General features: G+C 36.7%; 1 protein-coding gene and 2 long non-coding RNA genes across 11 annotated transcripts in view; 2 read left to right on the top strand and 1 right to left on the bottom strand.

Annotated features, from left to right (window-relative positions):
* NIPBL (NIPBL cohesin loading factor) overlaps positions 1 to 13,212 on the bottom strand; it is a 158,749-nt gene extending 145,537 nt beyond the window's left edge. Inside the window, exons 1-2 of one of the 6 annotated variants that reach the window (XM_072921996.1) lie at positions 13,074 to 13,212; positions 3,661 to 3,768 (exon numbers count right to left, since the gene is read on the bottom strand). The gene's annotated coding sequence lies outside the window, so the exon portion shown is untranslated. Of the gene's footprint in view, positions 1 to 2,059; positions 2,603 to 3,660; positions 3,769 to 13,073 lie in introns of those variants that run through there. The other 5 variants (XM_072921997.1, XM_072921998.1, XM_072921999.1 and 2 more) reach the window with 5 other exon arrangements.
* LOC140681728 (uncharacterized) lies at positions 2,610 to 6,027 on the top strand. The gene is made up of 2 exons (XR_012052859.1): positions 2,610 to 2,750; positions 2,858 to 6,027. It is a non-coding gene; the product is annotated as an uncharacterized lncRNA (long non-coding RNA).
* Positions 12,577 to 25,877, top strand: LOC105760861 (uncharacterized). Of its 4 annotated transcripts, none has more exons than XR_012052856.1 (6): positions 12,577 to 13,675; positions 14,278 to 14,429; positions 14,928 to 15,229; positions 22,401 to 22,467; positions 22,914 to 22,954; positions 25,561 to 25,877. It is a non-coding gene; the product is annotated as an uncharacterized lncRNA (long non-coding RNA). The 4 variants fall into 4 exon arrangements; XR_012052857.1 differs by lacking the exon at positions 12,577 to 13,675 and adding an exon at positions 13,703 to 13,815; XR_012052858.1 differs by lacking the exon at positions 12,577 to 13,675 and having other exon boundaries at positions 13,688 to 14,429; positions 15,078 to 15,229.
* Positions 25,878 to 27,563: the final 1,686 nt, after the last annotated feature.

Here is a 27,563-nt window from a genome sequence, read left to right as displayed (position 1 = left end):
TCACTACTGTTAGCTCAACAAACATTCTTCTTAGAACGGCAGCTGCCTGAAACATAGACGCAAGAAACGCTAGGGCTGTAATGTCGCTTCCTGATGATGAAAACTACCCAAGAACTACAACTACTTCTGCACAGTCCTTTCTTTCCTGTGAAGCAGAGTTACACTCGGTCTCCACTGTACACTACACGGCAAAAGCAAACAGCAATTCTGCTGTTACACACCGAGGTGGGGACAGTTAGAGACGACTAGTGGCTCCCTCTGCATTTCACAAAGTTTAAAAATAAAAAGCTGCTTTTTCGAACTGTAAATGGTTCCTCTCCACGCACGTAGGCCTGAGGCCCTGTTGCAAACAGTGTCTAACAGGACCAGGCAGCACAAAGACAGGAATGGGAGATTAGTGGGAGGAAGGGAGGCCGCGATTGGGGCTCAGCAGGATCTTCTGGCTTTTTAAAATTCAAACTGCTCCCTGACCAATACAAATCACGGACACGCTACTGACTACTACACGGATTTACAGCATTAAAAACACGCCTTCTACGTGACAGCTATATTAACTTCACCCTTTTAAACACGTATCAGGGCAGGCAGGAGGCACGGTAGTAGTTTCATTTACAAGGCTCTGAACACAACGCACCAGAAAGTTACTTTATTAGATATAGTAACCATATATTATAACATCATATCTACCTGAATAACTAAAATGCCTACTGAAAATTTAACAAATTATCTAATATCAATAATCGTTTGCGACTAACAAAACGCCTTGCTACAAGGATGGAAACTTTGTATCTTAAAATTTCTTGCAGCTATGTAATTTCTGTAGAAGTATTTTTATTAGTTCACAGGGTGTTTGTTTAAATGTGCCTAAGTTTTTAGCAACACTTACAACTCTACCACTTATAAGTCCAAGATTTACTTTATTGCAAGTCAGCTACTATTTATTTATAAAGACATGAGACTAATAACAGTCATTTTCAAAACACAGTTGACCTGTAAAAATTATGCCTAATTACATATTCAAACATCATAGACACAAACAGCCAATAACAACCTCAGGATCTCAAAGTGATATAGCCTGACAAGAAAAGATGACACTTTTTAAGCATTCCTCACATTGTACTTAAATAAATTTACATGTGATTCTGAAGTACTTTGGTTAAGATCTCATCTTCACCTTGGTCCCTTAAATGTCATAGACACAGCATTTTACACATGATCCCTTGCCTGTATTCTGTTTACTGGAAGCAGAAAATTGTATTCCTCCTTTTAACATATATTCCTGTAGTGTATACAGGACACAGACACAAAAATTGTGTGGAGTACCTGATACAACATGCTTAGCTACCTGTATTTCCTGGGTCTGCAGGTGTCTGTGTTGTGTCAATATCCTTCAAGCACTATATTATGCTATAAATATACTAAGTCATTAACATACTAATCAATAATATTATTTAGAAATGAAACGTCTGCAGATTATAAAAACAAAGCATTTAAACTTTTGAATGTTCAGATCACACTTGATTAAAAGAATAAGGTGATAGCCAAGACAAGTGGCATTTTTGTTCCTGAGTATTTACATTGTCGCCTTCCCCATGCCTCCACTTACTCCTGTCCCACTTCAAAGGGCTGTCTGCGCTGGGACCCTCCTTCCTTGCCCTAGGTGAAGTTGTAAATATGGAAAAGGATCAATGCACATTTGCGACTAATTGTATTGTTTCCTCCTCCTCCTCCTGCTCTTTTCGGGTTGAGGCCTGTCACTGAGCAGCCGCTTCGCCTTTCTAATCCCCGAGCTGGAGTAAAGGCGCTGGCCGGCGGGCCTGCGCCCTCCGCCGGGCCTGGGCCTCCCGGCAGCCCGGTACGAACCATCCTCCTCTGCCAAACCCGACCGAGCAGGAAGGGGGGCTGCGAAATAAACACCTCCGGTTGCCACTTACTCCCCTCTACCCCGGATAGCAGCTAATCCCCTCTGCCCCCGGCAGTGCTGGGCCGCTGGGCTGAGAGGCCCAGCCCGCTACTGGAGAGGGCAGGGAGGGGAAGGGGAGACAAGGAGGGGGATTACCTGAGCAAATCGGCGTCTGAATCCAACGAGAATCCAAGAGGGGGGGAGAGAAATCCGCCCCCCTCCCTCCTCAGAGGAGCCGCCGCCGCTGCTGGGCCGCCGCCGCCGCCGCGGAGCAGGAGGAGGAGGGGAGATAATATAACAACAATAATCCGGGCCGGGAGGGGGGCTGGCTCCTCTTCCGTCTCCTCCTCAGTGCAGCGAACATGTAGAGCCGGGGGGTGTGCGGCCGAGGCAAATCCCTTCCCCCCGAGCCTGCTTCACAACATCAACACGGGCCGGGCCGGGCCGCGCCGCGCCGAACCGGTTCCGAGCCCGGGAGAGCGGAGGGTGGCCGAGGGGCAGCGCTGCCAAGGGGCCGCCGCCGCCGCCGCTCCCTCCGAGAGTGCGAGCGCAGGAGGGCGGGGAGGGGCGGCCTGGGCACGGTGAGTCGGTACCGAGCGGGGGGGCAGAGGGAGAGAAGGGCGAGGAGGAGGAGGGGGAAGGATCCTGTGTGTGTCTCTCTCGCTCCCTCTCAGAACAAAATGCCGACCGGAAGTGCAGCGGCAGGAATGACTCCCTCCACCGGCGCCAAACACCAGCAACCTCCCCCTTCCCTCCGCTGCCTCCTCCTCACCCGATCGCTCCCTCGCTCCACCAGCGCCGCTTCCGCCGCTGCAGCTGGAGGGGCTCCCTTGCCTCGCCTGTCCCGGTAGAACCTCCCCACCATAGCTCCTCTCCCTTCCACAGCCCTCCAGTTGCTGCACGATCTTCTCTATTTTTTTTATTTTTTTTTTCCCCTTCCTCCCTGCCTTTTAGTGCGCGGAACGAGACCGAAGCTTACGCTTAAACCCGCGCTGAGGATTTGTGAAGAAGGGATTCTCTTGGAAAAAGAATATACGTTTTGGTGTGTTTTGGGGTTTTTCTGGGGTTTTTTTTGTTTGTTTTTTGGTTTTTTGTGTTTTGTTTTTTGGTTTTGTTTTGTTTTTGTTTTTGTTGTTGTTTTTGGGGTTTTTTTGGTGGAGTTGGTTTTTTGGGGTTTTTTTGTTTGTTTGTTTGTTTTTTGTTTTTTTTTGGGGGTTTTTTTTTTTTTTTTGTCCTGCCTAAGCATGGTGGAGAGGACGAGGAGGAGGACTGCAGAAGGCTGCCTCGCAGGAGGCAGACCTGGAAAGAGTCCTTAAACTGAACCCTCAAAGGCGGCAGCCCCTGCAAGTGGGACACTCGCTGGAGTTACTGTCGCCGCTCATGCCCTTTCTCTGTGGACGTGAGAGGCCGCCCCGCAGGAACCAAAGACCCGCTGCTCAGAGCATTGCCGGGGCGAGGGATTTCCAGATGGACATACGGAACGAGAGTGACTTTCAAAAACGGGCTTTTTGGACCAGCACTGGGGAAAATACTGATGTTCAGGTGAAATGTCCTTCGCTGGAGGCTGAGGCTCCACCGCCACCAGATTTACTGGAAATATTTTTTGTGTTGTGAAGGAGTGTTTGGAGACAGAGCATGTCTGATCTGAAAGACTTTTTGGTGTTCCTCTGTACAGGTAAAACTGAATAATCATAGCACTGGATAATAATGAAGAAGCATTTACATCCCATGAATTAACTATGTCTTTTGGTACTCACTTAATGTCGATTTGCTGCTCAGTACTTGGACAAAATTCCTTTCATTTCTAGAGGAAGAACTCCTTGACTGTCGACTTCAGGAATCAGCTGGACACAGCTGTAAATACCCTGTGACATATAAACACACCCTTTCAGAGCTGAATGAATGTTATTTGCACAAAGGGATAAAATCTTACACCAGTGCACCTGATCTCTCCAATGCTTAGGATTTTTTGAATAGTGCTCTGTTTTTAATACAGATTTCAAATGCCTCCCGTATGCTTAAACTACTACAAAATTCGTAATTTTGGGTGAATCAAAGTTTGTTTTAAAGTATGTTTTTGCTTAAAAGCACAGAAATGAAGACGACACTGGAAAACACGGTAATTCAGTAGTGGAAATATTATTGTTCTAATGGCACATATTAACAGAGACAGAGTAAACTGGGTTCTGAAAAAAATGTATTACAGACCTTTGTTCCAAGTTAATAGAAAAGGTCCCAATCCTAAAATCGTTTATGCATTTATAATTTGAAGTTAGCAATTTGAAATAAAGGTAAATAATTGGTCTTGCAAACAAAGTGTGTCCTTACGTCTTTGCACTTAATTTAATACATTGCAACTCTGCAACTCAAGGGGAAAACTATTTACATTCTCTTGGAAATAAAATATAATTTAAGGAGCTACCTATCTGGAGTTCACCTATATGTGTACTTATACATCTATGACTTTCCAGGAAAATGTAATTCTAAAATTACAAAGCTCAGTAATACTATTTCAATCTACTTCTGAGTGATTGTTACCAATTCATGTTGATGGAGTCTTTCCATGATTTTAGCAATCCATTCAAATAATTCTTTTTTTTCTTAGTTGGTGAATTAATATGTAAATAAAATACAGAACATTGAAATTTTAATTTTCAAATACCAAATATGTTTTGGATTTTATGGTCTGGCACAAGTCCTATTTGATTATGGTTTCAGTGAGAATATCACTAGATCATTTAATGCTTTTAAAATACGATTCAACTAAAAGATCTTGTACAAGTGGCTATTTTACTTGAGTACTATGCTGTATTACCTGCACAAGAGAACAACTAATTTAAGCCATTAGTTCTTCTAGAAGATGGTGTGTAACACACATGGGCAAATCAGGATTTTATTTTCCTTAAGGAAATTAAATATTTTTATTCTGCTTTTTAAAATGAAAGATCGAATAATTTGACTTCATTCAGACAAGCAGTTGCTTGTATTCTGCTTCAAAAGCTCACTCACAACAATCTATTGCAGAATGGATGTTCACTATATTCCTAAAGCACTTTAGTATGCACAGGGTTCATGTCATTATGCCTGAAATGACCAGTGAAGTGATAAATCAAATATTTCAGATTACCTGATAACTACTGCAAAAAGCCTTTAAACCTTATTTCTGTTCCAGGCCTGAGTCATGGGGTGGGGATAGCCCTAATCTGTATGGGAGGAGCTATGCAGCCATGCAACCATGACTGTAGCACACTAAGGAGCATATACAGCATGGACAAAACTGGTGGCAGTATGGAGAAGGGCATAGCTCTCTGAATTACCCTGACAAATCCACACCTATGTAGCCCAGAAAATGAACTGCAAGTTTCAGAGTAAAGCTTTAGAACCTAGTCCTGCTCCCTTTGATGTTAAGGACAAATGTATCTTTTGCCCAAAACAAATGACTGAGTTCCCATAAATTTAAGCTATTTATTCAGTCTGTTACTCTCAGATTAGTTTTTTGTTCTTCAAAGTAAATTTTAATTCAAAAGGAAGGAATTTTAAAAATCTTCATGGAGGGAGTACTCATAAAATTTTCACAAAGTATATGGAAAGCTGTAGGTATGTCTCTTGCTGCTGTTTACAACTGCTGCTGCTGTGTACTGAGATAAGCTTTATAAATGCAAAGATAGTAATAAAGAAGGTAACAAAGAAGGGACCTCTTTTGCCCTCCTCACTCTGATGTTTACTCTCCTGACTGCTATATGTTGTTATTCAGCTTCATCAATTATGTACAGCATGTAATACTGGAGTAAAAAAAACACCTGGAACCAATGTTTTCTTAGATATTATTGTTGTAATTTGTTGTGTTGTTTTGGTTTGGTTTGGTTTTTTTCTGTAGAATTAATGAAAAATGCATTGGTTTTTATCATTTTTGTCTCTTTAACAGCCAGTATAGCATTCAAATACCTGTCATTTTAAGTTGTTTACCTGTTATTTTAAGTTGTTGTAATGCACAAACACTGTGCTTTCTGTTTACCTCTTAGTAATTCATAGGTATGTATATTACCTTATTACAGTATATGTATTTCTAATTAGATATTTAAAATAATTAGGACATATCAATAAAATATTTTTTTTAATTACAACTGTATATTTTATATACTCTCTCAATAACTGGAAGGAATTTTCCTATAAAAAGTGGTAGCTGGTTATCTGAATACAGTAACGCAATCGTTATCTATCATCCTAAATTTAAGTACTTTATAAGAAGTACTAATAGAAGTACTATTAGAAGTACTCTATTAAGACTTCTATAAGAATCTGGTGTTAAGGCTGTACTACACAATGATTATGAAGAATTTCATAATGCATGCTGTGTGACAGCTAATACAAGGGTATATTCTTTGCATTGCCTTTAGTTCACAGGAACAAATAATAGCACCATGTAACTAATTGACTAGGGAATATTCACTGTGGAAAGTAAGCAACCTAAATATGAAACTGACAGTGGCACAGGTTAAATAAAAAGTCAAAGAAGCCTGAGGAGTCAAATATTTGTATGGTTACTTCCTTTAAGTTTACAGCTTCATGGAGACTACTGAATTTTATTTATTTTTTCTGGTAAACCAGATGGAGGTAATATTTTTTCCTTCTTCTAATTATTTAGCTTAATTGACTAAGAAGAATTTAATATTAAATCAAATGTACATTTTCATTTTAAGTGGCAAACTTGCGTTATCTCTACCATCTTAAGAATGCGCTTCTGTTTGTACTTAATATGAATTCTATGGCAGGCATATATGTTAAATTGTACAATAATGTTTCTATGGAGAAAAAATGACAAGACAAAATTCTTCTGGTAGTTTCATTTGAATGTTAAAGTAAACTCTTTATGCAAAGTACTAGGTATTCTGAATATAGTTAAAATAAAGAAAATTAAAACATGTAATTTAGACTACAAAATATGTGTGATAGTAAGACACATATTCAATTATTAATATATTCATATATTCAATAAGACTAATATTCAATTATATAATTGAAAAAAGACCAATGATAGACTGCTGGACAAGATTGTCCCAGAATTGTTATATCAGGGTCATAAAAACAGACCTAACAGAAGCTGACTTTTTAGAGAAGATAAATGATCAGTTGCACATTGCCAATGATATTCTTTAGGCTCTTTTCTCACCATTGCTGACTTCAGAAAGGAAGCAGGTATCATTCCTGATACATGCTGTGATTTCCTATAATTTTTGTAGTGTTTTTTTTTGGGTTTGGTTGGGGTTTTTTTCTTTTGTTATTTGTTTGGTTAGTTTTTGGTTTTGTTTTTTTGTTGTTGTTGTTTGGGGTTTTTTGGGAGGAGGGGAGGTTGGTTTTTTTGTTCATAATTTGAGCATTATATTACTCTATCCTCTCAATTGTCTTGGTTTGTCTAGGCACTGGGAGGACAACTTACTGTCATGTTAGCCACATAAAAAATACTGTTTGATTTCCTACAAGACTGTTGTTGAGACCTACTACGGAAAAATTTAAGAGAGAAATACAAAAACATTCAGGCTTTTTTTTTTTTCTTTCTACACTTTTTAAGAAGTAAAGCTAAATAAATACAGAACTTCACAGGCCAGCAAATAAATGTGGACATTCATCTTCTGGCAAAAGACAGAAGTTAAAATTGGCCTTAAGGGCTGTTATATTCAGCTCTGTATTCAGAAAGTCATATTTGTATGCATTAAAAAATTGAGAATATCACAACATGCTTTGCTATTCCATTTTTAATGAACTTGCCAGAAAAGGAAGATTTAAAACAGAGATATGCTTATCTATATAGCGTATGTTAAAAGAAGTGCCTTGGGCTCAGGCCTTTAAAAACTGCTTCCTTGGAAGAGAGAACTTTCCTATTTTTCAGAAGTGTTAATTATCCTCAGCCAAAGCATGAAATGGCTACATATAAATATCAGGTTAAACATGCCTGGCACTGTTCTCTAGCATTGGAGCTTGTAGCCACATAATGTTCCATGTTTTACCCAGGATAGTCACAGGCATGTTTTGCCCATTGAGAATGGTTCATGACTAACACTAATGCCTAAATTGTGCACAGGAATTTTCTGGCAAAGTGCAAGCTGGCATGCTTTGAGCCTGTGCCAATGTCTGTTCAAACACTTTAATGTGCAATCTTTAGACAGATTATTTCCAATGTCCATGCCTGTTCCAATTATGTTGCATTTTATAGACACACCTAAAGCAATATTTTCAAAGTGACTTAACAAAAGGAAGGTAAGAAGAAACTGTAGTTCCCCATCTAGGGATAAATCACATTCACATTTCTAATTATTTCTTTAGTCAAGCAATTAATGATCTTATACTTGTCCAGTAATCTGATAAAAGAAAGTAGTTTGAAATTTGGGTATCAGTTGAGATATTTGTTCATATGAAGACATTTTAAAATAAGTCCTACACAGTGTCTAAACCAGACTTCTAACCTGTAGCAGATATCCTTCTTGGTTTAGACATCCTGTGGCCTTTATGAAAGGATGTTGCAGTGAGATTGTGCAATATAGTGCAATAAAATGAAATAAGTACCAGTAACTTTTGCACTCCTTTGAGTTATGGCTGTCAGCATCAATTTGTAATGAAAATTACTTCTGAAGCCTAATTTATTGATTTTAAAATAAGAAAAGAAAAGGAGTAAGGATAAATAAAACATAATCTGTTACTTTCTGAATGCTGAGTATTCAATTTATAACTTTTATTTTCTTTTTTTTTTTTTTTTTAATGTAGCTGGACATGTGCTGGAAATTTCCTTCTCAGTATGGCCACAGGGGCAAATAGCACTGCATCTACTTTGTCAGGACTTTAGAAGATGTGTGGGTGCTCCATTAGTGAATCAGAAAGCAGTATAAATTTATCACTTATTTAATTTCTCACAAACCTGCAATACTGTGCATTCTGAAGCACAAAACCTTTTCAAAATTTTTGTTTAAACTTTTGACAGGGACATTAAGTGGTCCAGAAAATTGAGCTGTTGACATGGAGAAGCTCAAATTAAATGCAAATATATGTCTCTGGCTGGATGACGCAGCTTAAAAATCATGTCAAAATTATCTATTTATGGAAAATGTCCTTTTCTGGATCATGATGTATTTAAATTCCTGTTTTTGATGTTTACATTTCTGTATTTATCCTCCCACTAGTTGAAAATACATGTTCAACTTCATCAGGTTCCTTAAACATAATTCATCTACTAAAAGATGAATTCACCATTGAAAATTTTTGCCTCAAAGGTATACACTTGAAAAAATAACACACTAAGTATAAGCAGTTTCCTTAAAGCTTATAGGTAAGTGGAAATAATTTTAAAATTGTGATGATAATGAAAGACCACTAGTGTACACAGCATTGTTAATTTGTAGTTTTGAATTATTATTGTACATTTTGTAGGTTTACCAACTTTTTCCACTGTTGATTGCATTCCAGTGCAAGTACTCATATGAAAAATGATAGTGACTCTCCTGAGGAGGCTATGATCTGTATACCTGTGCTAGTATGTTTTCCACGCTGGGTTCAATTTGTTAACATGGTCTGTTATCCATAAAATTGCTGTTAGATATAATGCATTACAGCTAATTGTCATAGGCAGTGCTCTTCAAAAATCACTGTAAAAAGTAGTTTGACTTTCTGAAAAAAAGAGAACCAGACTCCACAAGAACATGGGTGCGTGTCACCACCAAAAACAAAGACACAAGTGGTTGGCACATGTTTTGTTGGATATTTGAGGGATAGGCATGTGTGAGAAAAAGAGATGTAAAATGCCATAGAAACAGATGCAGAGAAGACACAGATACCCATACACAGGTCTGAGCAACCCCTGGGAATGTAACTGTAAGAAAAGCAGAGCAAGTGAGATTCAATATGACTATCAACCAAAAAGGAGCTGAGACTTTGAGTGAAACATTCACATGGTTTCAGAGGAAAATAATGTACACACAGTCTGAGTGCATCAAAACATCTGATGCCATCTATTTTTTCTGACCAGAGACACTGCACTAACCAAGTCAAATTAAGTAAGAATACGCTACCAATTTTAAAGACAGTTGCCTTCTAAATAGATCCATAAATTACAATAACCTGGCAACTTTCAAAATATGAGTTTCCCTGTCAGAAAAATATATGCACCACAAAATACTGCATATACTTTCATTCACTAGACTTTTTCCTAAACTTACTCATTACTTTCATACCTTCCATTGCTGTTTCCCCTCTTTTCCAGACTTAAGAAAGTGTTTTGTTTATCCCAGGCTACACTAGTGACTACTCTCCTCTGGTAAAAGTGCTTTTTTCCTCCTGTATTTCCTTGGGCAATGTTTATATTTTCTCTGCCATTAGGTTGTGTTTTCCCTAATGTTTTGGATTGTTTCCTTCTTACTTGCTCCCAAAGGTTAGAGGCAGCATATAAAAGTCCTTATATTATTTTCCTATTTTGATTTTTCTTCATTGGCAAAATAGTCCATGATGTGAATCTCTATCTACTTCACTTAAAGAATCACTATCTTAAAAAGAGGATGTCTCTATAACAAATTAGTTTATTTTTTTTACTGGGTTTATTTTTTTTTCTTCTAAATTGTGTTTACAGAATAGTCAAATGCCCAAAGAAGAATGCACTATGAGTAGAAAGTGAATGAAAAACTGACTTTGGTGGGTATTCCATTTTAATACTATATAGAAAAGGAATTTGTGACTGAAGAATGTTTGGATAAGAAGTTCAATCAAATAAGGGATAATCTGCTGTCAAAGAGATTATTTGCGAAAGCCAGGCTATAAATTTCTGTTTAAATTATACGATAGCACAAAAAGTACTTAAATGAAAAACTGTCACAAAAATTTATGTGTGCAGATCTAAAAATATGATCTTTCCTTTTAAATTTTTTTTTTTCACACCAAATATCACTTAGACTATTGAGTGCAATTTTTCTTTTTAATTTTAAAATGTAAATGTTCTGCTATGTTTTTTATTGTCTGCAAATTACTTTGCATATTGCTAAACTCGGATGTTGCCTCATAAACTTTGGAAGTACTGGTTAACTGTCCAGCCTAGGGGCATGCCAAGTAGACTTGTTACCCATATCTGAGCTTTCCTTTAGAATTAAAGTTAATGAAAAATTGATAATATAAAAATTAGTGATAGACAGATGTTTAGGGAGTTTGTTTTGGTTTCAAAAACTAGATTTTTAAAGGTAAATGCAGTTTTTCTAGTCCATCTGAATTTTATTGGGAAGTATGTTTTATTTTACAGTTAGTCATGATAGCCTTATCGTCTCCTTAGCTTTCATATATTTTCATAAATTCCATCTAGAACTTCAAAAGTGAGAAAAATCCTTGGTATTTTTTTACTGTTGATGATTAACTCAAAAATATAACATGGCTTATGGGGAAGGAGTGTCACATACATGTCTGATGGCCTGGCTGTGAGGCTTTGTTTCATTACAATGGACATTATCTTACATATCATTCCTGTGATCGTCATGGTGTTATGAAGTTAGTATAAAACCCTGTAACAGCTGAACATTCAAGATCTACCAAACTGATTAACTTTAGCAGTTACACCTTCTTCCTCCTTCTCACTCCTTTAATAATCTTCCCTCCCAACAATAAAATTGTGTATATTTAAATGAAGATTTTATTACCAGGCCTCTACCAGTTTACTCTAAAAGCAGTTCAGAAATGTCTATATGAGACTTCTTTATGGCTGGTGTTCTTCACATGTAATAGATATAATCTGTCCAGTTCCCAAAAATTTCATTCAAAATGCTATTTACTGCTGTCAAAATTCCTGAAATAGAAAATTTCTTATGTAATTTATGGGAAGTTATAGAGCTGTAATAAACTGGCTATAGGAATACAACTACATGTTTAGGTAGCTGTAGAATAATATTTAATTATCGCCCCTAGGAATTTTGTGGGGGATGGGGGGGTTCCACCTGCAGAAATTTTAAGGATAAGCTCTTAGAACTCTCTATGTGCCAAGCAAAACATTTACAGTATTATTAATCCAGTAGGTTTTCTCCAGCATATACACTTCAAAAACACATATATGCTTTTGATTGCAAAAACATACTTCAACTTTTTAATTAAAAGCTATTTTTGCTAACGTAGAGCTCAGGAAAGGTTCTGGGTTGCTAGTCTGGTGCACTGAGATCCTTATTTAGCCACAAAAAAAGCCCAGAGAAGGAATAATGATTAAAGCACACTTCCCGGTGCTGTTTCACTGTTGCACGCCAGAGGGACCCACGTTATAAAGTAGCTCATAGTCTCATATATTTATCTGAAATATGTAGATTCTCCATCTATACTATGTTACCACAGTATACTGAAGAATAACTAGGCAGACAAGAAATCTTCTAAAAAATAATACAGAAGAAAATACGTTACAAAAATTAATTTGGCTTCTTGAAGACAACATCCCTCCTTTTCCCTCATTGTAAACACTAAATTTGTTGATGCTGTGTGGTTTTGATCTGCTTTTAAGTTTCAGAGTTTCTCAAAGGGAGTGGGCTTGGCATTTTATAGTTGCCTGGGAAGCACTGCCTATGCTTATGATTCCACAGAAATATTTTTAGTATGATGGAAAGCTTTCTATCACTAATAGCTGCTTTTAAACCAGTTCCTTCATAAGACTTGAAGCACTCTCAGTTTCCCTCTGTCAAGGTGCAGACCTAAGAACCTTTCTTTCTTAATTCTTACCTTTAATAGTTAAAAAAAAAAAAGGCGCTTCCCCCCCCCATATACTGATATATTAAGTCGATCCTGAAGAACACAGACAATGTCTCTAAGACACCCCAAAACACTGGTGTGAGCAGATGTCTGAGGACGCCTTCCGCCTGTTCCCGAAGTGCCTGGGGCGGATCTCAGCCCCGGCTCTCCAACACCGCCGGTGAAATCCGGCCGAGTTACGGCGTTTATGCTCAGGACTCCCAAACCTGTTTGTCACACCTCTTCCACAGGGCTCGGCGCGACCGAGTCTATCATTATTTGAGCTAAAGAAAGCCGCGGACCCCCTGACCGAGCAGCGCCCGGGCTGCTCCGGCCGCTAGCCCGCGCCTTTGTCACCTCAGAGCCCTCCTGCCGTCACCGCTTCCCTGCCCGCCCTTCGCCCACTCCTCCCAGTCCCGCTTAGGCAAACAAGGCCTCTTACAAGCAGCCGGGGAAGAGGAAAACTCTAGCGATGCTGAAAGGAGAAATTAAAGTGTATCTAAAACTCTTAAAGTGCCCTGTGAGCCCCAAACACGCTACCGGGGTGCCGCCTCGCCTCCTCCCTCAGACCGGGCTGAGCGCAACTCACCCACGCAGGAGGAAAGACAGGTGCCCTCAGGATTTTACCTCAGGTTCACCTCTTTTAACCCACAAACCTGTTTCTCATGCTTTATAACGACTTCTTATAGCTTTCCTTTCCGAGTCTTAACATTATTTGATAGCGAATATTTAGCAATGTGTAAGTGTGTCTCCCCTCTCGAGGTAATGTAACAGTCCGCCGGGTTCCCGGCGCCGAGGCTCCGCGTTTAACCCTTTCCTGCCGATCCCAAAGAATCTGCCTGGCGGAGGCGGAGTGGGGTCCAGCCTCGGGGTCTGCTGCGCTGGAGCACCGCGGGCAGGTCAGGGTAGTGAACACACTTCAGACAGGCAGTGTGAAGCGGGGGCAGCGACCCCCCACCTGCAAAACGGCCTTAAATGCCATCTGATAAAGTCTTCCAACATGTCTTCTTCGTGGTGTTGTGACAATATTTAAATAGTGTTTGGGTAAGCTAAGGGGGGGGGAGGGGAGGGGAGGGGGTGGTGTTGTCTTGTTTGTTTGTTTGCTTTTTTGCTGGTTTGTTTGATTTTATGATTCCCGGTAGAGAATTTTGTAGACCCTGTATGGATGGCGCCTACCTGTCCAGGTGAGCAATCTCCCCATCCCTACAGACCGAGCATCGTCTGCTTTCCTCAGGTGGGCTCAGGCATGTACGGAAAATCACGCTATGAAAAGCCAGTGTCCATAAAGGAGACAGAGGGGTCCTGCAACTTTATGCGCATAATGGCAGCGAATCCAGCGGGCACGGCCGCGAGGTTTCTCTCTCGAGATTTTAGAGGATACAACCTCTTTTCACCCTAAACTCCCGGCCGCATGTTGCCCTCTTCTTTCTCCCACTGGCTGAGGTCCTAAGAAGGCACAGCCTTCCCGAACCACCTACCACATATTCCCCCTTGAACCTGTCATTTTACCCCAAAGTTCGGAAGTTGAGGCTTGAGCAGACCCTTGCCTGTGTCAGGAGAAAAGTTGTCTGGGATTTACGGCCTGAAGTCAGTAGTGATATTAAGACCCATTTCTAAGACGTTAACACCCATTCTTTCACCCATAGAGTTGTTTGTAAAGACATTAGCACGCATTTTTCCTACCAGTCACCTTCCAGAAGCTCTTCTCTTCAGCAGTAAGTGGAGAAATGGAGGTGTCATGACTCTGAGAGCTGGGGTCCAAACTGTCTTTCCCAATTTAAGCACTTAAATGTCTAAGGTAAGATGATATGGGGTTTTGACATCCAGGGGTTCCCAACTGCAGCTGCTGGGAGATTAAAGGAAATTGTAAATTTTGTACTTACTTTTTAAAATAATGCAAAGGGTCATTTAGCTGAAATTTCCAGGGTTTGTCTTTTTTCTTTACTATTCCTTATTTCTCAGCTCCTGCTTCTCCTTAACTTCAAGTGGCAATTCAATCCCTCAAAAAGTTTGTTAAACAAAATAAAAGCATGTAAAAGCCCCTATAATCTTCTTCTCAATTCTTAGCCTCTTCAGTCTATTGCCATATTAAATACTAGAAATTCCATTTCCCTTCCTCACTTTATCTCCTAGGGTCATAGTACTGGATCCCTGTGGTGTTTACACAAATGTTAATGCCTAAAATGAAAAGTTTTCCTTTCAGTATCTTCCATCTTTGACGAATTTTCCAGGTCAATATTCCTTCTCAGAACCACGCTTTTTCTTTCCTTTCTCTTTTATTCTCTGATTCTCACAGGATAATGGCCTGAATCATACTGAACTGTACTGCAAGAGCCACTTTCATTTTTTAGGAAGAAGGGAAGGAATATAGCTTAAAGTAAATGCAGGAGGAAATTGGCAATATTACTCCAACATATTAAAGGTAATCCAAGTTATTAATTATTAGGCCCTCATTGGTAGCAAGGAACATGTGGAACGACTTCTGGCAGAAAAACCTCTGAAGTTGCATGAGTACAGGAGAGCTTTTTCTAGAAACCTCCCAAGTGATATGAATGGATCTGCAAATTAGAGCTCCTTTTCTGCTTAAGGCCAAGCAAGGTGAGTTACTTGTACAGCTGTTTGACAAACCATGTATATTGGTATATATATGGTAGTATATTTTCCTTTAATATACTAGACATTAGAATATTTAAATTTATTGCCACTGCATAACTTCTTGTCTGAAAAGTGTTTTGCACTTTCTGTTTATGTTTCAACATCAGTCTTGGCTATCTAATCTAGAATGCACACATGGTGTCCAACTGCAAACACAGTCTTCAAAAGTGAAAGTAGAAGGAAAACTCATTTTGCAAAATAACAACAATAAAATGCAAGATTTTGTTTAAAACATTGCAAATGAGAAATGTCTGCTTAGAGCTGGATGAGTACTTAAAAAAATGTGTAAAATAGGCTATTGTACTCACCTAGTGAATTTTGTTGTTTGCTTGTCTTCAGTCAAACATAGGGCCTTCCTTTTCATACCACAAAGTGTTGTGAGCACTGGGAACTTTTGAAGTGGTGTTTGATTCTGTTGACCTCCTGACCCCTCTCTAACTAGAAATATGCTTTTTACTGTAACACTACAGTTCTGCAAGATGGGTACAATTCTTTGGGTTTTGGGTTTTGTTGTTTGTTTTTTTGGGGTCTTTGAGTGTGGTGGTGCCCAGGAAATTATACTTGAACATGAGGAAGAGCTTCTTTACTGTGCAGTGACCAAGCACTGGAACAGATTGCCCAGAGAGATTGTGGTGTCTCTCTCACTGGAGATATCTAAGACTGGATACAATCCTGTGCCATGTGGCCTGCTTGAGAAGGGATGTTGGACTAGATGATGCACTGTAGGCCCTTCCAACCTGACCCATTCTGTAGTTCTGTGAATATATTTAGGTATGAAAATACACAATTAGTCAGGAAAAAAACCCTAAATGCTACATTGATCTGTGAAGATATACATCACACTATTTAATAGCTGAAATCTATTGGAAGTACATACACTACAATACCTCAGCCCCAGTAAAATGTTGAGAATAGTTGCCATGTCCCTCTAATGTCACTGAAAATATCAATATAGCTTTTAAATATTAGCCCTACTGGATGTACAATTTGTCTTGGAATCAAATTTTTCCCTAACTATTTCCCTTATTGTTGCACTAGATTTACTGCTTTAATATCATAAGAAAGGATAATAAGTGTTAGAAATCTTTCTCTGTTCTTTGAATGCTTACCCCATAGATATTATTTTTCCAGTGGTGCCTTCTTGTCCTTGTTTCAGGAATTGAGCAAATTGTGCCAGTTGTTTTATTTCACTAAAATAATTAGGCCAATTTAGTGGCTCATTAATTTGCAAGAAACCCATTCTTTGTGATTAATCTTTACTCCCAATGACAGTTAGGGAACTGTTCATAGTTTTTTTACCTCCAAACATGACATTTATTACACTAAAAAAAAATACGGTGAATGTTTTGGTCAAGAGAGGCAAAAGGCTAAAAAAGGTAAGGTATCAAGAAGTCTTAGGTTGTTATTTTGAACATACTTAGATGTAAGTTCCAGCCTCCTGTCTGGAAATTAGTTGATCTCTGGACATAAAGATTTAGATAAAGGAGGTAATGTGCAATCTATCAATTGAAGTTCAGTCAGGAGCCTGCTGTCACGCTCATGGAGCTCGAGAGCTGTGTAATGGGCAGCAGGGCTCTTCTCCACTAGATGGTGATACAGGAGCAGCTCTGGCTTCCCTGTTCCTGGAGCAGCAGGTTCACCTCGCGCGAGTTCACATTGCCACTCGTGAATAGTCTCGTGAAAATACTTTTAAACAAACTTCTTCCTTGTTTTGTAAAAAGTAAAGACTCTGTTAAGATTTTAAAGAAGGTGGAGTTTTACAAAGAGACAGAAAGTATTTGAGTTCCTCAATGAATGTGCACAATTTATTAACACACTTTGGAGGAACATCTGTTTCAGAAATTTGGCATTCTAAATGGCATGAGTTAGACAGTCTTTTGTCTAACTCAAAAAGAATGGTTTAATTCAGCACATAGCAATCTCTCAAACCATACAGTATGAATAACTCTGTGGAAGATCTTAGTTATATCAGGGGGTTATCTGTGGAACTGTTTTTCATTTGTAAAGACAGCAGCAAAACATGAAGCTGTGAATATATTTGGAAACACAGGTAGGTAGTTGTATCAAAAATATAGAAACTTTAGGCAACTGGATGGCAAAGGCTGCAGGAAAATAATGGTGCATATGGCATGTAACTGATAGCCATTAAAAAACTCACAATTCTTCCTCATCTAGGAAACATTGAGTTTTTAAAATAAACAGATAACAATTCTCCTCAAATGAGCAATTTTATAAGTTTGGACTGGTTGCAAAGTAATTCCTTCACAATTCTTCCTCCCCAGTGGTTTCCATGCTTCTTTCTCTGATTGCCTGCAAGTTATCTCAGTGCTTACCTCCAGGCCTGATTCTTCTAAAAAGGAGTGGGTTATCTGAGATGTTGACTGCAACCATGAAAATATACCAAATGGAAAATAGGAACATTGAATAATAAAGTTAATCTTGAAAGTCTTTATTTAGCAAACTCCCTGCACTGAAAAATATAAATTGGCCTTTGCCACATTTTTTCTAATGTTCTACCTGGTTCTCACAATAATTTCTGCTTCTCATCCAGTTTCTATCTTTATTTTTATTACTTACTGTAGTGTTGCACTTGAGAAATAATAAATCAAAAGACATCTAGACACACACACAGACCAGAAAAAAAGTAGTGTTTCAGAGTTTTGTTTCTGAAGTAAAGGATTTTTGGAACCACAGTCTTAGACATCAGATTTCTAAATATGAAACAGACAGATTAAGCAAAGAATAAATCCAACCAAACAAACAGAAGGAACACAAACTGTAGAGCAAGTAGGTTAAAGAAATAGTAAAGCAACAGCATTAAAAAAGTAGTTAGTATAGAAAGTTGTGAGCAAATAACTGAATTTTACGTCTTTTAATTGTTTGTCATTTTCTGTCACATTTGTTTGTGCCATGAGTTAACTGACATTTGAAAATATATTTAGTGAAATGTAAGAAATCATATAGAGCATTCTGTGTATTAAGAGATCCATGAAGATTACATGTAATAGAAAAATTAAGAGCTGATCTAGAGTGGTCCAAGAGATTTGTGAAAAACTATTTGACTCCAGAAAGCCAAGTTCATGCTTTCCTCTTTACTAGTATTTATTCATGTGTCCATTATTTGCATGATTCAAGTATAATTTTTACCATTTTTCCTGCTGTGAACATCAGGCTTTCTAGGCTGTAGTTCCAGGTACACTGGGAAAATGTTATAATAGTAAGTGCATTTCATGATAGTTTTGTTGTGATGCAGGAATTATGGGAGTTTTACAGCTAAGAAAAAGAAAAATTATTTAGAGTTTTATCTTGAAATAAGCAGTAAATAATCAATTCAACTAAAGTGACAAAAGTAATGACTTTATGCAAAATTTATACAGAAATGCACTGAGGAGAAAGACAGTCAAAGGCATTTAGAATCTAATTTACTAATCATTGTGATATGCAGAATTGTTTTTATTTAATTATAATAAATAGGAATACTTTCACTCAGATCTAAAATCTAGTTTATGCTCTTCTGCAATGTGATTTGAGTCTCCATTTTTAAGATGGGCAAATGTGAATTGTACTTTTTAAATGTATTCTTATAAATTCCATAAGTACAACAATGAATTAAGTCTCTTCGTGTAGTGTCTATTCTGTTTTACATCTAGCTATTTGGACAAATTAAAAAACCTCCCTATCATGTTTCTCTTTTAAGAAGACTCAGTATATGCAATTGCACACACAATAATTTTCTTAATCAATTAAGAGAATCTGATAATCTACTGATTATGTCCTGTCTTCAGTGATAAACACACATATTGTCTATTTCCATTTTGAAACCAAAGCAGTTTTTGCTAGTGCTTTTGGCTAGCCTTGACAAAGTAACTTTTTCCATTAAAAAAACAAAAGACATGGATTAGAATAAAAATAGTGCTGTCTGTAAAATAACTGTGTTTTAGTGTCACTGTGATATTGCTGAACTGGGCACTGAGAAAGGGAAATATCTTCTTTCAGACCCAGTCACTCTTACATGTTGAACAGTGTCTGTGCAAAGCTTGGATTTTTTTCCCCAACAGTGTTTTGACTTGGCAATTTCTCCTACCTGGAAGCTATATAATGTGAAATTTTTTAGTTAGAAACTTTCAGCTCTTTTGAATGAGAACGATATTCACACTAGAGTGGTTCACCCCTATCTCATTTTCTATCCCTTCCAATACTTTAACAGAAGCTTCCCTTCTGTCTCTTCAACACTTCTTGCTGGGGTTGGCGCTGCCAAGTTCTGTGTTTTAAGTCCAGGGATCTGGCTCATTCATTTATTTGATCTCAGAGAATTTCCAGTGTTCTACTCTGAGGTGTAGAGTCTGTTTTTTAAGCTTTATTCTTGATGTTTAAAAAAAATCTGTTGTGTTTGAATGAAAGAGAATATGCATGTTGATGTTTATAATAGTTGCTTGTTCATACAGAATGCCAGCAATCTGTATGGACAATGAGACAGAAAGCAACACCTTCACTCTAAATAGCTTACAGTTTAAATAAACAGCCAAGGGAAGAAGGACTGAATGGGAAATAGTGGAAGAGTAGAACAACTGAACAGCTAAGGTTAATGCTTATCTTGTTACGCTGTTGTCTCTTAATTTTTTTACCTGACCTCTCCTTAAAAATGGGGAGCGTTTTTTTTTTTAACTGACAAGGAGATCTGAATTCTATGGGCCTCTAAGGCCCACATACATATATTAAAGAAAAAAGAACCAACAAGTAAATACATTTAACAAGTTATTATTTGATTTTGGAGAACAAATCTATACATGTTAGTAGACCAATCTAATTTCTACAGATTGTTCTAGTGCACCAGCAGTTGCTTTACTGTTCACTATAAGATTTTTTCAAAGGTACAAACTCTTCCAAATAAACTATTTTAGGATTCATGTACACTTCTAAATTTTGTCAGTTTCTGCATATACAATTCAGAACTGATTCATTCTGATAATAGAAAGTTTCACAGCAAAGTGTGAAAACAGTTTACAGTTGTCTTAAAGCATTATTTAGGGCCTGTGCTGTGCCCTAAATGAATAAGACTGCAGATACAAGGTCCATGGCCAGGACATACCCAGATGTATTTCTGTCCAGGGTGGTTCTCATACCTAGACTCTTCTGTAATCATATAAAAATGATGAGGAAAGCTTCCCCCAGCAAAGTCTTAGGGAAGGTTAATGGTGCAAATACTGCTTTCTCTCTTGCAAATATAAATCATTCAGTGGGCAAAGTACAGCCTCAGGTGGAGTAAAAAAATTAATTTGCATGCTGCATGTCTGCAGAGGTGAACAGCCCTTAGAATATGGAAGAACTATGTGTTGTGTCTTTTACTCAGGAAAAACCTTATTTGAAAATTGTACATCTTAGTAGCTACTACAGACAGTGTGATTTCTCTCAATCTGATTAACAAAAGAGCCTAATAAATAATAACACACTGCTTTATTTTCTATTTCACTACCTAAGTGTGTATCCTGCTACGGAATTTTGTGGCTTGAAATGGTGATTTTCAGACAGAATTCTTGCTTATAGTTCTGCAACTGTTTAATTTTTCTAAGTTTCCCTATTCTGACTCTGAGTAGCTATTGCATCTGACATAACAGGTGTACTGTGCTATTATTGCCAAATCATATTATTTATCTCCTAAAGTGTTCACAAATGACTCATTGAACAAGACATAAAAAGAAATACAATAAATTACATGAAACATTAGAGTAATATTCAAAAACAAGGTAAGCTTTCTAGGAAATACACATTTTTAGTTATATTAGTTAAATATCTTACTAAGACAGCAATTAGATGAGTCCTCAAAAAAACCCAATGGACTTAAAAGGTTTTCTTCTTCATCTGTAGATGATCTTAAGGAAAATTTAATGAAAATGTAAGTAAACCTTTATAATGTACCAGACAGTCCATTAATTTTTTTCTGGTATGATTTAGAAGTATAAAAACCAATTAAAAATAATTTTTCCTAAGGCAATAACAACATAATAATATCAATAAATTTTGTCTCTGGGATAAATATTTGGTGATAGGGTAGCTAATGATATTAGCACAGCTGGACAGCTTCTCAGCATTATTGAACTATGAACATTTTTGCTTCTAAAATTTGCATCAGACACCTTCTTTTTTAGAAAAGTCCTATTACACTTAATATTATTACTTTTTAGCATGGTTGATTTGTTTTAATGTTATGCATTCACCAGGTTTTAAACCCATGCTGTCATACTGCACTATTGGGAAACCCAGTTAGCAATACATTCACTTGTAAAGTGAGAAAAAAACCAGATTAAGTGGATAAAAATAATCTGTTCAGTGTAAAAGTATTTAAGTCTCATGATTCAAATATGAATATAGAATATGAAACCTTATTAGGAATGACAGTCAAAGAAGAGGAGTAAGATATTAATCCATATATTGAGGCACACCAGCTTGCGCGGAGTGGCAGAATCTATGAAGTCCATAGTGGTGATAAAAGAGAAAAATAACAAAGGTGCTTTCACAGTCAGGATGAAACATCAGACAAAGGTGATAAGGCAGATTAAATAATTTCAGACTAGGCTGAACTTTGCTAGAAGTCCAGCATATTGCAAGATGCAAAATATTAACAAGGTCTTGGAATGTGTTGACAACATTTGTTATTTCAACCTTAAGAAGGAAATCAAGGTGAATTTTCAGTATAGAGTTCTAGAAGAATTTGAAGATGAAAAGAAACACTGATGATTGTGGTAATGAAATTCTAGAACTCACGATTTCTGGGATGAAAATAAAAATACTATTAGTAAAAAATCCCATTGTAAAAGATCTGAATTAAGATCTCAGGATACCTTAGAAAAAATATTAACAACATTAAAGACAGAAATATGTCAAAGTGAAGAAGCTTGGAATAATAAAACCAAAAAACATAGGAGTGCAAATTAGAAATTTGCAAAGAAGTATTAGTAGCTGTCCTGAATATTCATCAAAATTGTCATACTCAATCCAAAAATCAAGCACAATATTTAGATGTTTAAATAAAATTATCTTCATTAAGATATATGAAGTGGTATGTCCAGTGTGTTTGAAACTGAAAAAGACTAAAATGCAGTGGGGATTTTTTCAGGTTTGACAACTGTATTTCATTAAAGTTTTGGACAACTCAAGAATCAGCAGCTGCAAAACATGACACGGTAAGAACAAGCTGCTGGAAAACATAATATGCCTAAAAACTTGAACAAAATTAACATTGCAAAAATATGAATGAACAAAATAACATAAAGTTAATTCTGGCTGTACAACCAAAGGTGGGATGGCATGTGTTCAAATATGTAAAGCATATCAAAATGGGAAGGCAAACAGCAGTGTTTGTTCTGAGACAAATATAAGAGCTCAGTTTGCAGGAAAAAGATTTATGTTAGGCATTAGAGGAAAAAAAAAAAAAGGAAAACAAAGCGATTATTTTCACAATTTGATAATTAAATAGTGAAGTAGATGTCCTGGACAGATTGTAGTATCTTTATCACTGAAGATTTAAGAACAGGTACTGTGAACAGTTTAGATCTTGTCTTAGGCAAGAGAATGGACTAAATCAGATTCCTTTCAATTCTTTCTTTTATATTTTATATCTCCTTTACAGAATGAAGTCAGCTGTGAGAAAAAGGCACAGAAAGTAACAGGGTAAATGAACATTATTTTTGTCTGAATTATTGTCCTCTATTAATAAAGGTAGAAATTACCATTGTTATTTTAAAAACAGAAGACCTGCATTTGTAGTCTCCATCTGGAATATAAATTTGCAATAAAGTAAAACAAAATTTATTCTCTCTAATCAGACATTGATGATAATAATTTTGTAATAAGTCATTGTATTCTGGAGCTAATGGGTTTTGAACCTATTAGAATGTATTTCATGTAGTTCCACAGTAACATAAGGATGGTAAAACCTAAACTCTTTTTAAGAAGGACTGATTTGATGTAGTCATTTTATTTAAAACCCTTCAGACTGTACTTCTTGTGAAATTATTTATTTCTAATGAATCTGCATTAGGCATCAGCTGCAGAACATGACTTATAGATGTGAGCCCTAGACACTGCAGTGACTGTTTTGAGTCTCATCTTGACTCTGGGACTACATTTAAAATACAAAAATATGTTAAATGAAATGTAAAGTATGGAGATACAGCTAAGAAGATTTTTTTTTGCCAATTACACTGTGTGCATTAGTCAATAATAAATTTTATTGCCTTTTAATGGTTGGTTGGTTGGTTGGCTGGAGTTTTTTATTTGGTTGATTTTGGTTTGGTTTGGTTTTTTGATTGTTTGGGTTTTTTTTTTTTTTCCCTCCAGACTACAGCAACTCATAGATTATAAAAGTCTTTCTCAAGTTGAGAACTGTAAGGAATTTGTTATCAAAAGTAGCTTTTTATTAATTTGCTTGCTTTTGATACTTGCTGTAACAGAAGGCTATAAGCTACATTTCAAACACTATAGGAGTGGTGGGATTGCTGTGGTGGTTTAGGGACATAAACAAACATGAAAATCAGGGTTGTAGATTTTTAACTGCAATGGTGGTGCTGATGACTATATCAGGTAGGTGGGAATTGGAAACACCTCCCAGTTTGTCTGCTTTCTTTTCTTATGTGTTTTGGGTGTATTCAATTTCACATAACACATTTCAGTGTCTTCTGTCTGTTAGTTAAAGTATGGATTATGATTATGGCATGATTTCGGCCTGTATATTTAATGCATTTGCTTGATGAGTTGTTCAGGAATGATAAGGGGCCTGACCCAAAATTCAATACTGTTATACAAATCTCTTGTGCACTTGAAAGGAAATAGAGGTAGGCTCTAAAGAGACTAGCATGGCTCTCATGAGCAACTTTTGTTCCAACAAGCTGTTACAATTTTGCTCTTACATTGTAGAACAGAACCTTTATATGTTCATTATACTAGCAAAGACAAAGAGCATAGGGGTCACCTCCAGAATAAAAACTCACATTTTTCAAGTGCATGATTTTTATTTCTGCTACTTAACATTTTTCAATAAAAGGAAATCGAGACTAATGGGATTTTATTTCTTTGTAAAACTGGGCATTTTACATATGGTAATCATTTGAAGCAGTCATCTAAGTAGTAATATTTAACTTATCTTTTATTTTACTTTTCACAAAATAAGAGGATATACATTGAAGATGTTCAGGAAAAATATTTTCTATAGAATTCTGTAGTTTCTCAGTGCTGTTGTTTTATCCAAAGTAAAAAAAAAAAAAAAGACACAATTCTTGCGTAATACTAATTCTATTTTTAATTAATGCAGTTAACCCAACTGCTGCATATCTAGAAGTTTTATTATTAGCCCCTATCCCGCTTTACTGGATTACAGATGTATAGGAAAGGTGATTTCTGTCTTCACTTCAGCAACATTCACAGTCTTTTTTTCCCAACAAGCATCTATGCTTTTCAGGTATTTGCTTTGTCTCCTCTTGTCCCTGAGTATGGAAAAAATTCTTGTGACAAAGCAGTTAATTAACTTTTTTTTCACAATTCTTCTCCATATCTTTTACCATGACATTTACAATAACCATATTTTGCTCATTTTCATCAGCAGTTCTATAGATCATTCTGTGTATCTTAATTAACTGTTAATTTGTGGTCCCTTTCCTTGCACTAATCTTATGTATTTAATTTCCTTGTAGTGGAAGATGAACTTCACTCTTTTTGAAACAGTGAATGTATTTTTGCTCATTATTCAGTGCGATGGTGAAGACTTTGGGTGGTAGAAAACCATGCTAATAATAGTAAACAGGAAAAGAGATACCTTGTAGAAGAGGACTTCATACCTTACAAAATTTGAATATCTGACATGAGAACTTAGCTAGTGCTGTTTTTTTGGGGAAGAGTCAGTGTTTTTTCCAGGGACAAAGTTATTAAGTTTGGGTGCACTAATACTTAGTTACATTTGGTTCTAATTAATATGTAAACCCTAAACTTTGGTATAAAAGTAATTAATGTCTTTGTAGAAAAATCACATGTTTATAGGTAAGGTTTGGCAAACTTTATGAAGTTCTAATTCCCCTCACCATCCTGATTTTCATATGTCCACATGCTTTTTCTTTAAGATGTTCTTTCTTTAAAAAATTGCTCTCTACATAACTATTCTACTATTAGATCATGATGTTGGTTCAATATACATCAGAAAATCAACTAAAAATGCATCTTCATTAGTTTTTTAGTTTTCAAGCAACCAGCTCGCTTACTTTTTTTTGTTCTGCTTTGCACAATAGGCTTGGAGAAGGCTGAGCCAGCTCCCCAAATGTGGACAAAATGTGATGATCATACAGAGTCACGAAGAACACCTGTCCTCATCAGCACTGATTTCACTGCTCTGCCCTGTGTCCCTTGTTAACGCAGACAGCACCTGCTTTATTCTTTGATGTGTTTGCTCTTGAAGGAATTATTGCTGTTGGATGTAACACAGTAGTTTATGAAAAAATGTGGTTTCTTGTAACAAGAAACAAAAGGAAAATGCTTATTTGGAAAATACGTGAATCCGAAGTTGTAGCAATTAATCTTTTTCTAAATAAATTTTTCTTTAAATTAATTTTTAAAATAATTTATTGGTGTTTAACTGATGCTATAAATGGTTTGAGAGTATTATTCTAACATTTTCTTGTTCATCTTTGCAATAGTTCTACTTTGAGGAAAAAACAGTTACAGGCAGTCAATGGGGAAAAAGTAGCCTGGAAGGTTATGAGCTGAGGGAAGGAAAATTTCAGCTCCTGAATTCTTCTGACACAGAAGAATTGGTGTATACTCACAGTTTTTTTAACTGAAGCAAGATGATAAATTTTGACCATAAAGTATCACCACTTTCATCATATCATCACATTTAAAATATCAATTATAACATCATATATAGCCAAAGAACAACCATTTGAAATACTGTATTTTACATTAGAACATAAATTTCTGCTTTTCTTGACTGGATTATTTACAGTCCTTTGAAGTAAATTTGGCATGAGAGGTACTCTGGAAATGAAGATGGCAGTTTTTCCTTCTGCTATGTACTGGCATCACAGTATACCTACACAGACATGATTGTGGGATGGGAAACAACATGCCTTGAAATTAAATTATGGAATCACTGCCATGACAAATGAGGTTATGAAATTAATTACTCTGCATTCTCAATAAAGATTTTCTAAATGTACACACAGTATGATTTTTTCAACATAGTGCAGTTGTTCTATTTATTAGCAGCTTGAAAAGTGTTACCTCCTAGATGTAAGTTCTAAACAGGAAAATATTATTTTCAACTCAATAGGTAGAGGCAGAAATCAGTGCATTTGGTTTAGAAAAGAAAAGAGAAAAATCAGAAACAAAGAAAAAATAAAGAATTAAAAAAAAAAAAAGAATATACTGTATTATTCACAAAACTTCAGGCTATTTTAAAGTGTTGAAATATTACAGACTTTGTAGTGGATTTTAAAAGAGAAGGTCAACACAGTCTTAATTGCAGGAGTTTTTATCAATCATTTAATCTCTAGCTGTGGCAGTTGAGAGGTACATTTATAACTTTTCTCAAACACACGTAAACCAGAAGGTGCTTTTTTCCTGTTACAACTAGGCAAGAATAAGTTCATTGGCCATGAATGGCATCACCTTTGGGGTGAAACTTGATAATGTAAGCAAATGAAGTAATGCTCCTCAGATTTCTTTAAAACCAGAATAGCGATGATGATTGTGGCTTGCATCATAAGCTGCAAGGAGGATTTTGGTAGAAGTGATTTTACTATTCAGGATACAATTTGGTGAAATCATGAAGAGAAGGTGTCACTCTCTTCTTAATGAGAAGTTTTGCTTCAAGTGCAAATGAAGGTAGGATGTCAAAGAAAGTATAAACCTCTGCAGCAGATATATTCCTGACAACCCTCAATTCAAAGGCCAACCGGTTTGACTTTAAGTAGCTTCTCATGTAATCTGTAAATATAGAAAAATTCACACTAATTCATAAAAAAATGTAGATTTTTGTTTGCAGTGATGGGAAATTCACTTGACAATTTTATATTTTATAAGAGACGTCTTTGTAGATGTACATGTGCATCTGCTCTTTGTACATGACTATTCCAGTTAAGTAAAGTTTGCCATTGATTAATCTTGATTATTTTTTCTGGTTGCTAATAAGGTATTATGAATAAATACCTCAGAAATTAAGGTTCTGATCTCTCACATCCCTATTATCACTCACGTTTGAGCATTAATTATGCTTTTGAAACATAAAAGTCCC

The sequence above is a fragment of the Taeniopygia guttata genome, chromosome Z (assembly GCF_048771995.1).
Source record: "Taeniopygia guttata chromosome Z, bTaeGut7.mat, whole genome shotgun sequence".
Taxonomy (NCBI): domain Eukaryota; kingdom Metazoa; phylum Chordata; class Aves; order Passeriformes; family Estrildidae; genus Taeniopygia; species Taeniopygia guttata.
The sequence above is the reverse complement of the archived record's forward strand: the minus strand, read 5'-3'. Positions and strand labels throughout refer to the sequence as shown.